The following is an 18,986-nucleotide window of genomic DNA, read 5'->3' as shown; positions in this document are numbered from 1 at the left end:
GTTAAACCACGACAGTCCTTTTTGGTGCCCAACATGAAGCTTGAAGGGTTCAAGATAACAACAGATTTGATTGGAATGTGCTAGATCCAATTTATAGCTGTTATTGCTGTTTAGCTATTAATTGACAGGCTACTGTGCTTGCCATGGGGCTTGCTTGCCTCTCTGTATATTAGAGTCTAGTGCTCGTTAGTGGCTGCTTTCGCTGCTTGCTGTACTGCTGTACTGCTTATCACCTTACTCTGCTGTGCCTGGGAACATTCTGATAACAGCAATGGCGATGCGCCTGGGCTGCTGTACTGAACAGACTGGAACTCCAGTGAGAACTCAAGTTGAAGGGACTGTGACCTGTGAATGAGGCCACGTGGGAGCAGGACACCCTGAAGCATCTGTGGCCATGAATACATCCACACCAGAGCAGGTATATCTTGAAGCGTCTGTGGCCATGGTTATGTCTGTGCCGCAGCAGGTGTACCTCTGAAGGGATTGTGGCCCAAGGATAAGTCCACACTGGAGAAGGTACACCTCGAAGCATCTGTGGCCCAAGGATAAGTCCATGCTGCAGCAGGTACACCTTGAAGCATCAGTGGCTGTGCATGAGGTCATGCTGGAGCACCTCAAAGCATGTGGCCATGGATAAGCCTGCAACAGAGCAGGTACACCCCTGGAGGGACTGCAGCCATGGGTAAGGCCATGTTGGAGCAGGTTTACTTCTGAAGGGACTGTGGCTGTGGGTAAGGCCATGCTGGAGCAGGTCTATCTCTGAAGGCATTGTGGCCCATGGAGAAGGCCACGCTGGAACAGGTGCACCTCAAAGCGACTGTGGCTGTGGATAAGTCTATGCCACAGCAGGTATACCCTTGAAGAGACTGTGGCTCATAGATAAGGCTCCACTTGGAGCAGGTACTCCCCTAAGGGACTGCAGTCTGTGGATAAGTCCAAGCCGGAGCAGGGGCAAGGGGAAGAGTTCATTGCAGTGTTAAACCCTATGGTCTGGTCCAAAGGGACCAGGGGTGGAGATTGTAATGGAAATGCCTTTAAATTGTTGTAACCCGGGATTTGAGTTGCATGTTATAGTAATTACTATAGCAGGAACCACATGAACCAATGGAGGACAAGCCTTACAAGAAGCAGCGCAAGTGAAGCAGTGACCCGATCTGAGCTGGCTTTGGTGCCCAATAACTCCACGCAACACACCACTTCTCCTGTCCTGAGTGACCACCGTAACAGATGGAGCCCAGTCATGGACTAAATGAACTCAATGGACTTTTTGTGGACATTTTACAGTGGTGGTCAATAGACTAAGGGAATGATATCTGTGTATTATGTCAAAGGATGGTGTCCTAGTTTCCACTGGGATAGAGTTAATTTTCTTCCTAGTAGCTGGTATGGTGCTGTGTTTTGGATTTAGGATGAGAATAATGTTGATAACACACGGATGTTTTAGTTGTTGCTAAGTAGTGCTTAGGCTAGTCAAGGACTTTTCAGCTTCTCATGCCCTGCCAGCGAGAAGCTGGGAGGGGGCACAGCCAGGAGAGCTGACCCAAACTGGCCAAAGGGATATTCCATACCGTATGACGTCACGCTCAGTATATAAACTGGGGGGAGTCGGCTGGGGGGTGGTGACTGCTGCTCAGGAACTGGCTGGGCATTGTTTGGCGGGTGGTGAGCAATTGCATTGTGCATCACTTAGTTTGTATATTCTTTTATCATTATTATTATGATTATTTTCCCTTCCTTTTCTGTCCTATTAAACTGTCTTTATCTCAGCCCACGAATTTTACTCTTCTTTTCCCAATTCTCTCCCCCATCCCACTGGTGGGGGGGAAAGTGAGTGAACGCTGAGTGGTGTTTAGCTGCCTGCCAGATTAAACCACAACAGATGGGAAGGGGAGTGGTGTTTAATGAGGATGTATTGGATAGTGTGGGACCTGAGCATGATGTAAATGGTATGGAATAAGGGGTGGAGAATTTGCTGGTTTTGGCTGGGATAGAGTTAATTTTCTTCATAGTAGCTAGTATGGGGCTATGCTTTGGATTTGTGTTGAAAACAGTGTTGATAATACACTGATGTTTTTGTTATTGCTGAGCAGTGCTTACACAGAGTCAAAGCCTTTTCTCCTCCTCACACCACCCCACCAGCGAGTAGGCTGGGGGTGCACAAGAAGTTGGGAGGAGACACAGCTGGGACAGCTGACCCCAACTGACCAAAGGGATATTGTGGCGTTGTGCTCCCCCCTCCCCTGCGTAAGCAATGACCACCAGTGGGGGTCGTTGTGGCTGCATCCAGCTTATGCTGGACTTTGGGGATGGATGGCAACATAGTAGCCAAGGGCTGCCTGGAGCAGTGCCCCAAACGTCTTGCTGATATGCAAATATGACCACAAGTCAATCATCTTACTCTATAAATAGTGGACAGCCCAGGGCCCGTTGAGCTCTCCTGCACGGCAGCGGGCTGCACAGTGGGATCTCCCCTTGAATAGGGACACCTCTCAAGGTTACTCCTCAAGGTTGAGAGATTCCTTGCCGCAACAGATCCTCGGTAAGTGACTAATAGCATGCTAAACTTTGAAATCTTAGCTAAGTGATATAAAGGATTGATTGCGCGTAGATAATCCTTTAGACATAAACCGTTGACCAAGTCTCAGACTAGGATTGGATCCAGCCACACCTAGACTCCTCTCTGAGAAGGAGTTTAGAAAGCAAGGGGGTCTTTTCTGAACCTCACGACTCAACGGGAGGGTCTCCCTGACAGTTTTGTCTGACCCTGTCCTCTATGCAGTAAATAATCAAGTGTACCTTGCCATCGACTCTTGTTAAACCACTGTCGCATTTACCATTGAACTTTGTTAACTCACTGTTTTCTATCAATAAAGTGTATTCTTGCTTCTCTCCTACGAGTGAAGTGCAGTCTCACTCCATCTGCGACAGATATTCCATACCATATGACGTCATGATCAGCAATATAAAGCTGGGGGGAGAAGAAGTAAGGGGGGGACGTTTGGAGTTATGGCATTTGTCTTCCCAAGTAACCGTTACGCGTGATGGAGCCCTGCTTTCCTGGAGATGGCTGAACACCTGCCTGCCGATGGGAAGTGGTGAATGAATTCCTTGTTTTGCTTTGCTTGCGTGCGCAGCTTTTGCTTTACCTATTAAACTGTCTTTATCTCAACCCATGAGTTTTCTCACTTTCACCCTTCTGATTCTCTCCCCCATCCCACCGGGGGGAGTGAGTGAGCGGTGGTGCTTAGTTGCCAGCTGGGGTTAAACCACAACAGTTTTGAAGGTGTTAATAATATGCAGTAATGAACATTAATGAGCACCTGTGTAATGAAGCAAGACGACAAAGTGTTGCAGTTAACAGCTATATTTGGTTCGGTGACTGCACTCTGGCTTTGTGCCTCACCTTCAAGAAGCCAACTGCTGGGAACTGAGAGTTCAGCATTTTTGAGATGGAACCTTTAGTGCAGTTTATTTGATCCCCCCCCTCCCCTAGCGCTTGCCAGCTCTCAGCTGCTGGGTGTACAGAGGAAGGAAGTGATGCACGGACATGATGCAGTGGGGAACACCATCAGCATTCACGCTTTCTCCACATTGAGTCTGAATTCAGGACAGTATGTATTCCTGATGCTGTAGTTTAGCAGCTGGGTCCGTGCTTCCCCTGGCTGAATGTCTGTGATGGGGACTGCGCTGTCACATAATCCACTGCAGGATGTGAGGAGGTAGAGCCTGTTTGCATGGGGCCTGTGTCTGTATTTCTGAGCACTGGGAAAATGGAGTAATTTAACATGGGAAAACAAAGGATATGCTGCCTCTTTGGAGAGGCTGGCCTGCTGGATAAGAGGAAATGAAGAAAATAATTAACTTGTAGAAAATAAATTTAAAAAATAAGATACAATGGGTAGAGGGAGTTTCCTGAAAGTCCTGAAGAGTCTCCTGTGTCATGCATTTACAAATGCTGGGGGGGGGGGGGGCATATGAAGAAAACACAAGAAGCAATAGATGAGTCAAAACGGCAGTGTTGGCTAGGAAGGGAACACCACGCTCTGGTGCTCGCTGGCATTTGGCTGGCAGTGACTCAGGACTAGTGCATACTTCCAGTTTGACACATCAGGACCCCTTGATATTTCATCTTCAAATCCTAGTGAGGCAAACCCATCTGTTTTTCTGTGAGCGGATGAACTGAGCAACATGGTTCATGGTGTAAAAATATTGAAGGCGAGCCCTTAATGCTAATTCAGAACGTGTTGGAGGCAAGTGGTGCTGTATCGCATTCAAATGAAGTTGCCTGTTTTTTTGATCAAAATCACTAACGTCTCTCAATTAACTTCAGGAGGACAAATGGAAGTGCTGGAGGTGACTGTATTATGGTGATGCTATTTGTGAGCTGGGGTGGAGGGTGCTGTTGCTGTGAAGAGTGATTTGATGGTAAAACACAACACTAAAAGGAAATTATGAAACTGCTCTGTCATAATTTATGAAGACTGTGTTGTGTGTGTTGGGCTGGTTGCCTGGAAGCTCCCCCCGTGACTACGTGTGGTTAAATTGGTAGAGTCGTGAATACTACAATAGTAGCTGGTAAGACAATCCTCAGTAAATGTCTGAGTTGCTGCCAGACAGTGGGTGAGTAGTTGAGCCCAAGGAGCCTTGCTCAGCTCCCAGAGTCCGCCTGCGTGGGTTTTTGGTTAGCAGAGTCAGTGACGGAAAGCACGAAGGAGCTCTCTAAAGATGATGGCCAAAGGGATATTCCATACCGTATGACGTCATGCTCAGTATATAAACTGGGGGGAGTCGGCTGGGGGGTGGTGACTGCTGCTCAGGAACTGGCTGGGCATTGTTTGGCGGGTGGTGAGCAATTGCATTGTGTATCACTTAGTTTGTATATTCTTTTATCATTATTATTATTATTATTATTATTTTCCCTTCCTTTTCCTGTCCTATTAAACTGTCTTTATCTCAACCCACTAAGTTTACTCTTTTTTTCCCGATTCTCTCCCCCATCCCACTGGCAGGGGGGAAAGTGAGCGAATGGCTGTGTGGTGTTTAGGTGCCTGCTGGGTTAAACCACAACACCCATTCTTCATTTTAGATTGGATCATCCAAACAGCATTTCCACTGGATCCCCATCTCCCCAGAAAATTGTACCTTCGACTGACTGTAGAGATTGACAGCTCAGATTGGCTGAGAATGACAGTTTTCTTATTTTTGTAATCCCCATTATCTGTGTTCAAACCAACAAAATTATGATAGTAAACATACAGCAATTTCCATGTTTTGTGAAGAATCTATTTCTAACATAAAAAATATTATATTCGGACAGGTAGGGCTGATACTGCTGTAGTGACAAATGGATCAGTCAAAAACAAATCTCCCTCCAAAGAGAGCTACATGTTTTGATGTAATGAGATGATAAATGTGCATCAGCTGCTTTAAGAATGGACTCTATTACGCGGGGATGGCTCCGTAAAGCTTCCCAGATTTACTTCTTCTCTGCCTCTGATTTTGATAATCCAGTTCTTCCTGCCTCTAAGCTGGTCTTTTCTAGTTTTCATCATCTCCCCTACTTAAAGGAACCCCATGTACTTTAACAGGATTCTTTTTTAACCAGTAATGCCAGTAATGTTGCTTCTTCTCAAAGCTTCAGCTCAACTCAGGAGCTTACAACAGCAAGAAGACACAGGATCTTTTGTATGATAAGGAACTGCCTACACGTTCCCAAAGGTGAGACTGGAGCTTGACTGATTAAACAGTCAGAGATCCCATTTGGTTATCTTTTCTTTTGGGACACTTTGTTTTGGCTTCAAATTAATTGTCTTATGTGGCAGGTCTGAAGGAGGATTTAATTTAACTTTAATTAAATTATGGCAGAGTTAGAAGCATTTGTTATTAATCTCCTTTGCCTAGCAAAGGAGCCAGATTTCCAAACCAAAATATTTTTAAGAGAAACCAGAAGTTCATGGCTGTGTTCAGACCTCCTCCAAGAGGTGCCCAGTTTAAAGCTCAGTTTACTACAGCACCTAAATTTGACAATGATTGAAACCAAGAGCTACTTAGAGATGTTGCTCATTTTGTCATGTCTTGTAGTATCCTCACAGAAGCTACAACTAAGCTTTGAAACGGCTTATTGTGGTATCTGCTGGATGTAGTCCTTGGGCCAGTAAAACTCATAGAGGAGTATCTTTTCCTTCTAAACATAGACTTCCTAATTCAAAAGCTTGTGAAACCTTCCCAGAGATGTTAGGGTTTAATTGTCTCTCCACACCCCCAGCTCCATACTGAAGGGCTTTTTGGGATCTGCAAAATCCATGTCCAGGTGCTTCTTATGTCAGGAGGTGCCTGGTTTGGCTTGCAGTTGGTGGCAGCTGCAGGCTGTGGAGCTGCATGTCTCCAGCTCCTGTCAGGCCAGGCACCTCGTGCGACTTCTCACCACCAGGAGAAGTGGGTTGGGACCAGGGGCAACAAGGTGGGATCAGCTGAGACTATCAGCAAGTTCCCCCATCAGCCTAATCAAAGCTCTGACATCTGAACGAGATGTCAGAAGGAGTCATCATCACACAGTTTTTGGGTTTGAGTTCAGCCAGCTCTACTGTGCTGGAGGTATTTGCCGATATCTGTCAATTAATTAAAATTCAGCTTTCCAAAGACGGAAAAATTGTTCTTCAGACAAATTATTATGATCTTTTATCACCTGCCATTGCGATGATTCTGTAATTTTTATTTTTGTTGTGTGATAAATACTCAGGCATACCCTTTACTATTGCCTCAGGTTGTTTTAATAACTGAGCTTTACATGTTTTATTTAAATATATGCCAGTGCCCACCTATAGCTGTGAGTGTCCAAGGCATGTGTAATGGCCAGCAGGTCCCGACAGCCAGACTGGATGACAGGACGGCTTCTACTGCTCTCACGCACAAAGGAGAGCCCTTCCCAAGCACCTGCTCCCCACCAGCAGCGGGAGGTGTCTGTGGTGGGTTGACCCTGGCTGGATGCCAGGTGCCCACCAAGCCGCTCTATCACTCCCCTCCTCAGCTGGACAGGGGAGCGAAAATATAATGAAAGGCTCATGGGTCGAGACAAGGACAGGGAGAGATCATTCAATTACTGTCACGGGCAAAACAGACGTGACTTGGGGAAATTAGTTTAATTTATTACCAATCAAATCAGAGTAGGATAATGAGAAATAAAAACAAGTCTTAAAAACACCTTCCCCCCACCCCTCCCTTCTTCCCCAGGCTCAACTTTACTCCCAATTTTTCTCTACCTCCTCCCCCCGAGCGGCACAGGGGGACGGGGAATGGGGGTTCTGGTCAGTTCATCACACGTCTCTGCTGCTCCTTCCTCCTCAGGGGGAGGACTCCTCACACTCTTCCCCTGCTCCAGTGTGGGGTCCCTCCCACGGGAGACAGTCCTCCACGAACTTCTCCAACGTGGAGTCCTTCCCATGGGCTGCAGTTCTTCACGAACTGCTCCAGCATGGGTCCTTTCCACGGGGTGCAGTCCTTGGTTGAATGGAGTTGGTGAATGGAGTTACATCCAGTTGGCGGCCGGTCACGAGCGGTGTTCCCCAGGGCTCAGTACTGGGGCCGGTCTTGTTTAATATCTTTATTGATGATCTGGATGAGGGGATTGAGTGCACCCTCAGTAAGTTTGCAGACGACACCAAGCTGGGTGGGAGTGTTGATCTGCTCGAGGGTAGGAAGGCTCTGCAGAGGGACCTGGACAGGCTGGGTCGATGGGCCAAGGCCAACTGTATGAGGTTCAACAAGGCCAAGTGCCGGGTCCTGCACTTCGGCCACAACAACCCCATGCAGCGCTACAGGCTTGGGGAAGAGTGGCTGGAAAGCTGCCTGGCGGAAAAGGACCTGGGGGTGTTGGTCGACAGCCGGCTGAACATGAGCTGGCAGTGTGCCCAGGCGGCCAAGAAGGCCAATGGCATCCTGGCCTGTATCAGAAATAGTGTGGCCAGCAGGAGTAGGGAAGTGATCGTGCCCCTGTACTCGGCACTGGTGAGGCCGCACCTCGAATACTGTGTTCAGTTTTGGGCCTCTCACTACAAGAAGGACATTGAGGTGCTGGAGCGTGTCCAGAGAAGGGCAACGAGGCTGGTGAGGGGTCTGGAGAACAAGTCTTATGAGGAGCGGCTGAGGGAACTGGGACTGTTTAGCCTGGAGAAAAGGAGGCTGAGGGGAGACCTCATCGCTCTCTACAACTACCTGAAAGGAGGTTGTAGCGAGGTGGGTGTCGGTCTCTTCTCCCAAGTAACTAGCGATAGGACGAGAGGAAATGGCCTCAAGTTGCGGCAGGGGAGGTTTAGATTGGATGTAAGGAAAAATTTCTTTACTGAAAGAGTGGTGAAACATTGGAACAGGCTGCCCAGGGAAGTGGTTGAGTCCCCATCCCTGGAGGTATTTAAAAGACGTGTAGATGAGGCGCTTAGGGACATGGTTTATTGGGCATGGTGGTGTTGGGTTGACGGTTGGACTCGATGATCTTAGAGGTCTTTTCCAACCTCAATGATTCTATGATTCTATGATTCTATGATTCAGGAACAGAATGCTCAAGTGTGCGTCCCCCATGGGGTCACAAGTCCTGCCAGCAAACCTGCTCCAGCGTGGGCTCCTCTCTCCATGGGGTCACAGGTCCTGCCAGGAGCCTGCTCCAGCATGACGTCATATGGTATGGAATGTCCCTTTGGCCAGTTTGGGGCAGCTGTCCTGGCTGTGCCCCCTCCCAGCTTCTTGTGTACCTCCAGCCTTCTCAGTCGGTAGAGCATGGGAAGCTGAAAAGTCCTTGACTAGTGTAAACACTACCTAGCAACAACTAAAACATCGGTGTGTTATCAACATTGTTCTCACCCTAAATCCAAAACACAGCACTGTACCAGCTACTAGGAAGGAAATTAACTCTATCCCTGCCAAAACCAGGGCAATATCCACCCCTTATTCTATACCATCTACGTCATGCTCAAGTCCCAATGGATTTTCCAGTACAACCTCATTAACCACCCGCCCCGCTTTCCATCCTTTGATATAACACACAGATATCATTCCCTTAGTCTATGGACCACCCTTGTGGAATGTCTGTAAAATGTCCAGAAATATCCACGAAATATCCATTGAGTTCATTTAGTCCGTGACTTTGGGCTCCGTCTGTTATGGTGGTCACTCAGGCCAGGAGAGGTGGTGTGTTGCGTGGAGTTACTGGGCACCAAAGCCAGCTCAGGTCAGGTCACTGCTGCACTTGCACTGCTTCTTGTAAGGCTTATCCTCCACTGGTTCGGGTGGTTCCTGCTATAGTAGTTCCTATAACACACAACTCAAATCCCGGGTTACAACAATTTAAAGGTATTTCCATTACAATCTCCACCCCTGGTCCCTTTGGACCAGGCCATAGGGTTTAACATTGCAATGAACTCCTCCCCTTGCCCCTGCTCCGGCTTGGACTTATCCACAGACTGCAGTCCCTTAGGGTTGTACCTGCTCCAAGTGGAGCCTTATCTATGAGCCACAGTCTCTCCAGGGGTATACCTGCTGTGGCATAGACTTATCCACAGTCACTTAGAGATGCACCTGTTCCAGCATGGCCTTCTCCATGGGCCACAATGCCTTCAGAGATATACCTGCTCCAGCGTGGCCTTACTCACAGCCACAGTCCCTTCAGAAGTAAACCTGCTGTAGCACAAATGTAACCGCGGCCACAGACGCTTCGAGATGTACCTGCTCTGGCATGGGCTTATCCACGGCCACAGATGCTTTGGGGTGTCCTGCTCCCGCATGGACTCATCCACAGATCACAGTCCCTTCGACTCGAGTTCACACTGGAGTTCCAGCCTGTCCAGTACAGCAGCACAGAAACAGCAGCTATGCCCTGGCCATCTGCCAGCCCAGGCACATCACCATTGCTGTTATCAAAATCTTCCCAGGCACAGTAGAATATGATGATAAGCAGTACAGCAGTACAGCAAGCAGCGAAAGCAAAAAGCAGCCACTAACGAGCACTAGACTCTAATATACAGTAAGGCAAGCAAACCCCATGGCAAGCACAGGAGCCTGCCAATTAATAGCTAAACAGCAATAACAGGTATAAATTCGATCCAGCACATTCCAGTCAAACCTGTCATTATCTCAAACCCTTCGAGCCCCATGTTGGGTGCCAAAAAGGACTGTTGTGGTTTAACCCCAGCCAGCAACTAAGCACCACACAGCCGCTCGCTCACTCCCCACCGCCAGTGGGATGGGGGAGAGAATCGGAAGAGTAAAAGTGAGAAAACTCGTGGGTTGAGATAAAGACAGTTTAATAGGTAAAGCAAAAGCTGCGCACGCAAGCAAAGCAAAACAAGGAATTAATTCACTACTTCCCATTGGCAGGCAGGTGTTCAGCCATCTCCAGGAAAGTAGGGCTCCATCACGCGTAACGGTTACTTGGGAAGACAAATTCCATCACTCCAAACGTCCCCCCCTTCCCTCTTCTTCCCCCAGCTTTATATGTACTGAGCATGATGTCACATGGTATGGAATATCTCTTTGGCCAGTTGGGGTCAGCTGTCCTGGCTGTGCCCCCTCCCAGCTTCTTGTGCACCTCCAGCCTTCTCAGTCAGTAGAGCATGGGAAACTAAAAAGTCCTTGGCTAGTGTAAGCACTACCTAGCAACAACTAAAACATCGGTGTGTTATCAACTTTGTTCTCATCCTAAATCCAAAACACAGCATTGTACCAGCTACTAGGAAGGAAATTAACTCTATCCCTGCCGAAACCAGGACACATGAATATCAATTTTATTCAAAAGAGCAGATAATGAAAACTTTTCATTTTGTAGTGACTCGTGTAATACACTGCATTTCCTTTAATAGGAAATGATGTGCATACAAAATCCATAGTTGCTATGATTAGTTGTTGATGATCTTTAAAGATAAGAAGCAAAGTGGGGAAAAAAGTGAAAACTGTGTCAATTTATCAACAAGAAAGTTACTCAGGTATCAGAAGTAATGAGGTTCTGAATAAAAATTACTGTAATGAATCACTTCCTTGAAGTATAATTTGGCTTTTGTTTAGAACTGAGTAAGTATAGCTTTGAGATCCTAAGCAGTGTGCATTTCATGAAGGAAAGTGAAATTTCTTTAAGCTCTTAAAAATGAGTTTGGTCCCTGTTACATAATTGCTGCCACATATATTCCAGTGTGGGAAAATGGAGTTCGGAGCCTTTTACACCCTATGTGCACAAAATAATGTGGTCCCTGTAGATAGCATAAAATCCACTTGGCATGTGAAGCTGGTGCAATGTGATGGCCCTGAAGATGTATTTTAAATTTTCAGGACTAGATATTCAGTAGGAAGCAGGTTATGTGATCAAGCACCTAATGTGTTCTGCAAATCTGTTTTCCTTACTATTCAGCCTCCAGGTGACTCCTTCCTAACTATTGATCAAAATTTCATGTGATCAGCCCTCCACCAAGAGAAAGCAGGGCACGATTTCATAGAATCAATGTTAGAAGAGCAGATAGAAGACATTTTAAAAGTTGTTTAGACTGCCATTCAGAAAGACCACACTTGTCTTGGTCTGAACGCTTATTTTCATTGTCAGTCATGAAAGATAAAAATCAACATTAGTTTAACAGAACAATTCTAACTTAAAAAAATTATTGTGTATTATTACGGGGAGTTGCATATTACTGCCAACAAATTGTGATTTTTTGTCACTGCTTTAAGAACAAAGAATCTAATTTTGGGAACAGATGGTCACCTCACAAAGCGATAAATCATTGTAACATCTCACTATCTTCAGTCTTTCTAAGTTACAATTGTTGTTCTGAGTTTTTACTTCCAAAGGCAGCAATTCTAACTTTAATAAAACATTTCTACTGCACCTTTACTTATTGAAAATAATCCTTAAATCCTGAACAGTTTTCTTGCTTTTAAAAATCCTGAAGAACTCGAACAAGTCTGTATCAAGACCTATTTTACACGGCTCTTGGCACGTGTTCTGTGTTGGTAGGTCCCATAATAATGTTCCCTTTTCCATTGCCAGAAAACTCTTGACAAACATTATTTCAGCTGACTGATTCTTTCAAATGCCCAGGGGCACTTCTGTAGGGGCAGGTGTCTAGCTTTTTTCCTGCTACCTCCAGCATATTTCCATCGTCTCTTCTGGATAGTTTTAACAACAAAGAATTAACACTCTCTGATAAATCTCTGCAACTGTTATTGATTTATTACATTTATACCTGGCAAAGATGGAAATAACATCTAAACTGAAGATTTATTGCATGGTCTTTGGTAGAAGACTTTTAATCATTAAATCTTAATTAAGGCGGGAAATTTAGCCTCCCTCTGGGCAACTCACTACATTATTTTTTTTTAACAGCCACCCTGGATTTCATGTTAATACAGAAATGCAGGAGTTGATCCATGTCCTGTATCTCTCTGTCTTCCAAGGTTGAGAGTCCAGTAAGAATTGCTGATTTTTTTTCCCCTTCCCTGCAAATAACAATTTTTAACCCTAGGTTCCTTTGTAGTTTTTGTGATGCTGAAGAGTTTTTCAGTCATTGCTTGAGTGTTGGCTAACCCATCAGTTCAAGTTCAGCGGTTTTCTTTCTAAATATAGCACGGTGCTCCTATACTGTGCAGTGCTATTGTGGTATCATGCCACCTTTTACATCACTTCTCTAGAGGAAAGTCAGTGGTGATGCCAAATTAAAAAGATGAAGAGAAGTTGTTCATTCTTGGACATCTGAGTCTGCACTAAACCATTCACCCACATCTTCTGACAATTTTGTGGGTTTTAATGTTAATTGTGAGTATTGGTTATTTTGCCTATGATGCAACATGTCAGGGTGTCTAAATCCTGGACATACAATTTCTTCTCAAAGCCAACATTTGCATATAGACTTTTGTTCCATTTCTATTGTTAGGAGCTTGATTTTTTTAATTCTAAGGAGGCTTTCCAGCTCTTGTAAGCCTCCAGGCTACAACCTTGTTAATTGATAAGTGTTCTTTTCTTGCTTCTTTCAACAGATATTCATGTTATTCACATATTTCTTGTCCTGCTTGCTTTTCTTTCCTTTTACAAACTTTCAGTTGTTTTTTTTTTTCCTTGCAGTGCTTTTATTGCCTTGGTTTCCTTTCTTTTCATTCATGAGGATCCTTATTTCCTTACTTCTCCAGAACTAAACCCTGGAGGAGTTGTGACATCTATGAGCTGACTTCTTGTGACTGAAGTTCTGCAGCTCCTGAAATGACAAAGGCCTCCATAAATACAGGTACATAGATTGAAGTGCTATTGATTTTCTGCATGAGGTAGAGCTTAAAGCACAGACCAAAGAACGGCTAGCTGGCTGGGGTCTGGGTTTTTTCAAGACAGCCAGCAGTGTGGAGTGATGTGATTGACAGTGCTGTTCAAATTTATGTTGATTAAAAGGAGTAGGTGAAGTAACAACTAGTTCCAGTAAAACCACCACGTACTCAAGTATTACGCACGGAGCAATAGCAATAGATAGTGCTGTCATATGCAAAGTGTTTTTCATTCTCCTCCATCTATAACAGTAAGTTTCCTTAGTAATAGAGTCCACTTATGTATACTTTGGAAGGAGAAATCTCAAATCTCTGAATGTTAAGTATCTTTTCTATAAGGCTTTGCTGTTTTGGAGGTATTTAAGTCATGTTAGGATTAAAAAAAAAAGTACCATGTAAAGCTGAATGGTGGGAAATGCGACTATGAAATGGCACTAAGCAAGAGATTGTGAGTTTATCTTCATTGGTGATCTAGTCCTGCACTGTTGGATCTGAAATCCATCGTTGATGTTTCAACTCCTCCCATGTTTCTCAGTGACCAAGGATCAGTATTTTAAAGACCTCTCCCCAGTTTGAAGGTGGGCATGTGGGTAGGTATGGTCTGATATGGGAGCCCCCGAGCTCGTTCCCAAACTGCCCAGCCCAGTAACACACTCTGGTTCACCAAAGGGTGCCCGGGAAAGGCTGGTGGGGCTGGACGCAGTTAGGGCTGCCTTGGCAGGGACAGGCACCCAGAAAGGATGAGCTGAGTGGGATGTTGGGGGATGGAGATCCTCTGTTACTGCAAGTTTCCTCAGAAAAAAAGCTATTTCATTGAGCTCTGATTTTTTTTTTCCTGATTCGATATCTCTGGCGCTGGGTGGCCACACCAGCATCATACCGAGGCCCCAGGAAGCCTGGGGGGGGTCACACAGGGCCAGAACAGGAACATGTTGGCCAAGGACCCCCCACCCAGGGCCCCAAGCCAGGGCTGCTCCATGCCTCAGGGTAGCCAGCACAGTTTTGTCTGATTCTTTTTGGAACAAAGCAAAACATTATAGAATCATTAAGGTTGGAAAAGACCTCTAAGATCATCGAGTTCAACCATCGACCCAACACCACCATGTCCACTAAACCATGTCCCTAAGCGCCAGATCTACACGTCTTTTAAATACCTCCAGGGATGGGGACTCCACCACTTCCCTGGGCAGCCTGTTCCAATGTTTCACCACTCTTTCAGTAAAGAAATTTTTCCTCACGTCCAATCTAAACCTCCCCTGGCACAACTTGAGGCCATTTCCTCTCGTCCTATCGCTAGTTACTTGGGAGAAGAGACCGACACCCACCTCGCTACAACCTCCTTTCAGGTAGTTGTAGAGAGCGATGAGGTCTCCCCTCAGCCTCCTTTTCTCCAGGCTAAACAACCCCAGTTCCCTCAGCCGCTCCTCATAAGACTTGTTCTCCAGACCCCTCACCAGCCTCGTTGCCCTTCTCTGGACATGCTCTAACACCTCAACATCCTTCTTGTAGTGAGAGGCCCAAAACTGAATACAGTATTCGAGATGCAGCCTCACCAGTGCCGAGTACAGAGGCACAATCACATTCCCACAAACCCCACCTTTTCAATAAACAGAGAGTGGTCACACTCACCTGAGTCTGACCAGGTTGCCAAACACATCTCTCTCTTAATGAGTCAGTCACCAAAACTGGGTTCCCAAAACCCTACAGAGGGAGAGTCTGAGGCATCCTGTAGTTTTCACCCACTTCAGTCGGGGGGGATTAACTTCAGGACTGCTGAATACTCAAGACACTTGATTTTTGGTGACTGACTATGAGGTTAAGAGCCAGAAATCAGCTCTGAAGATCTCAGTTATGCAGCTGGATTAATCAGTGTTGACCATTAATTGAACATTGGAGGAGAAACAGTTTGTTCCTGTTTTTGGCAGGTAGCACTCCCAGAAACCGTATGAATCAGTCCATGTGCCTCCAAGCTAGGACACAACTCTGGTCCTCTGCCGCGCTGTGCTTCCTAGAGCTCTCCAGGCTTACAGTCCTCTTCTGGGTCACTAAAGGTCTGGAAAAAATTAATCTATATTTGTATTTCCCTGCCTCCACAGGTCAGCAGGACATCTAACCAAAAAACTTAAACAGGGAAGGTACCAGTAAGTGTACAACTGGAACATACTCTACATGAAGGTGTATGCAACACTGACAAACCAAATTTCTGCCCATAATGTTACTTTAATAGTCAGCATTTTTACAGCAACATATGTTCAAAATTATAATTTCCAGAAAACTGAACAAGACTTAGGATGTTGTCGTGGTTTAATCTCAGTCAGCAATTAAGCACCACGCAGCCGCTCGCTCACTCCCCCCACCCCCGGTGGGATGGGGGAGAGAATTGGAAGAGCACAAGTTAGAAAGACTCGTGGGTTGAGATAAAAACAGTTTAATAATTGAAATAAAATGATAATAATAATATGATAATAATAATAATAATACACAAAACAAGTGATGCACAGCACAATTGCTCACCACCCGCTGACCGATGCCCAGCCAGTCCCCGAGCAGCGGGCCCCCCGGCCAGCTTTTCCCAGTTTATGTACTGAGCATGACGTCACATGGTATGGAATGTCCCTTTGGCCAGTTTGGCTGTGCCCCCTCCCAGCTTCTTGTGCACCTCCAGCCTCCTCAGTCAGTAGAGCATGGGAAGCTGAAAAGTCCTTGGCTAGTGTAAGCATTACCTAGCAACAACTAAAACATGGGTGCGTTATCAACTTTGTTCTCATCCTAAATCCAAAACACTGTACCAGCTACTAGAAAGGAAATTAACTCTATCCCTGCCGAAACCAGGACAATATCCACCCCTTATTCTATACCATTTGCATCATGCTCAAGTCTCACATTTTCCAGTACATTTTCATTAATCACCACCCCCTTTTATATATATATATACACACATACACAGATATCATTCCCTTCATCTGTGGGCCATCCCTCTAAAATGTTCGGTGAGTTCATTTAGTCCATGACTTCAGGCTCCATCTGTCATAATAATCTTTCAGGGCAGGAAAAATGGAGATGGTATGTGGTGTTGGATTGTTTCAGGTTGAAGTCAGTTCTGGTACCATCATCACTGTGCTTTGCTTGGTTTTTATAATAACATTAGTATGGCATATAATATTATTAGTATTATTAGTATATCTGTGTATTATTAGTATAACTATTATAACTATAATTAGTACTTAACATCACATAATTCAGATCATTGGCTATTCTCACCCAAAATCAAATCCCCTTGAGGCACACATCGGACTTCCCCATCCTTCCGCATTATCCACCAAGGGCACCCAGGTCCTTGAGCAAAAGCAATCCCACGGATGGGTTTGCCTCTGCCCGAGGCAGGAATAACCCAGACTGTCTTCCCCAGCATATTTTTTATGTGCACTACAGGGACTTTATTCCCATCTACAGTACGTAAGAGTTCTGACTGGGCAGGGCCTGCTCGATTGGCAGATCCCCGAGTGTTGACTAACCAGGTGGCCTTTGCTAAATGCGTATCCCAATGTTTAAACGTCCCACCACCCATTGCTCTCAGCGTAGTCTTTAACAGTCCATTGTATCGTTCAATTTTCCCAGAGGCTGGTGCATGATAGGGGACATGATACACCCACTCAATGCCGTGCTCTTTGGCCCAGGTGTCTATGAGGTTGTTTCGGAAATGAGTCCCATTGTCTGACTCAATTCTTTCTGGGGTGCCATGTCGCCATAGGACTTGCTTTTCAAGGCCCAGGATAGTGTTCCGGGCAGTGGCATGGGGCACGGGATATGTTTCCAGCCATCCGGTGGTTGCCTCCACCATTGTAAGCACGTGGCGCTTGCCTTGGCGGGTTTGTGGGAGTGTGATATAATCGATCTGCCAGGCCTCCCCATATTTATATTTCAACCATCGTCCTCCATACCAGAGAGGCTTTAACCGTTTGGCTTGCTTGATTGCAGCGCATGTTTCGCATTCATGGATAACCTGGGCTATAGTGTCCATGGTCAAGTCCACCCCTCGATCACGAGCCCATCTGTATGTTGCATCTCTTCCTTGGTGACCTGAGGTGTCATGGGCCCACCGAGCTAGAAATAATTCACCCTTATGTTGCCAGTCCAGATCCACCTGAGCCACTTCAATCTTAGCAGCTTGATCCACCTGCTGGTTGTTTTGATGTTCTTCAGTGGCCCGACTCTTGGGTACGTGAGCATCTACGTGACGGACTTTTACAACCAGGTTCTCCACCCGGGCAGCAATATCTTGCCACAATGCGGCAGCCCAGATGGGTTTGCCTCTGCGCTGCCAGTTGCTCTGCTTCCATTGCTGCAACCACCCCCACAGGGCATTTGCCACCATCCATGAGTCAGTATAGAGATAGAGCACTGGCCACTTTTCTCGATCAGCAATGTCTAAAGCCAGCTGGATGGCCTTTACTTCTGCAAATTGGCTTGATTCACCTTCTCCTTCAGCCGTTTCTACAACTTGTCGCATAGGACTCCATACAGCAGCTTTCCACCTCCGACGTTTTCCCACAAGACGACAGGACCCATCAGTGAACAGGGCATATTGCTTCTCATTTTCTGGTAGTTCATTATACATTGGGGCCTCCTCAGCACGCGTCACCTCCTCCTCTGGCAATATTCCAAAATCTTTGCCCTCTGGCCAATCCATGATCACTTCCAGGATTCCTGGGCGACTGGGGTTTCCTATTCGAGCCCGTTGTGTGATTAGTGCGACCCACTTACTCCATGTAGCATCAGTTGCATGATGTGTACAGGGGACCCTCCCTCTGAACATCCAGCCCAGCACTGGCAGTCGGGGTGCCAGGAGGAGCTGTGCTTCAGTGCCGATCACTTCTGAAGCAGCTCGAACCCCTTCATATGCTGCTAATATCTCTTTTTCAGTTGGAGTATAGCGGGCCTCGGATCCTCTGTATCCCCGACTCCAAAACCCTAGGGGTCGACCTCGAGTCTCCCCTGGTGCTTTCTGCCAGAGGCTCCAGGTAGGGCCATTCTCCCCGGCTGCGGTATAGAGCACATTTTTTACATCTTGCCCTGCCCGGACTGGCCCCAGGGCTACTGCATGAACTATCTCCCGTTTAATTTGTTCAAAAGCTTGTCGTTGCTCAGGGCCCCATTTGAAATCGTTCTTCTTCCGGGTCACTTGATAGAGAGGGTTTACAATCAGACTGTAATTTGGAATGTGCATTCTCCAAAAACCCACCACGCCTAAGAAAGCTTGTGTTTCCTTTTTGCTAGTTGGTGGAGACATGGCTGTTATTTTGTTGATCACATCCATTGGGATCTGACGACGTCCATCTTGCCATTTTATTCCTAAAAACTGGATCTCCTGTGCAGGTCCCTTGACCTTACTTTGTTTTATGGCAAAACCGGCCTTCAGCAGGATTTGGACTATTTCCTTCCCTTTCTCAAAAACTTCTTCTGCTGTGTTGCCCCACACGATGATATCATCAATGTATTGCAGGTGTTCTGGAGCTCCACCCTGTTCTAATGCAGTTTGGATCAGTCCATGGCAAATGGTGGGGCTGTGTTTCCACCCCTGGGGCAGGCGGTTCCAGGTGTACTGAACGCCCCTCCAAGTGAAAGCAAATTGTGGCCTGCACTCCGCTGCCAAAGGGATTGAGAAAAACGCATTAGCAATATCAATTGTGGCATACCACTTG

This window comes from Aptenodytes patagonicus, chromosome W (genome assembly GCF_965638725.1).
Source record: "Aptenodytes patagonicus chromosome W, bAptPat1.pri.cur, whole genome shotgun sequence".
Lineage (NCBI taxonomy): Eukaryota > Metazoa > Chordata > Aves > Sphenisciformes > Spheniscidae > Aptenodytes > Aptenodytes patagonicus.
The sequence above is the reverse complement of the archived record's forward strand: the minus strand, read 5'-3'. Positions refer to the sequence as shown.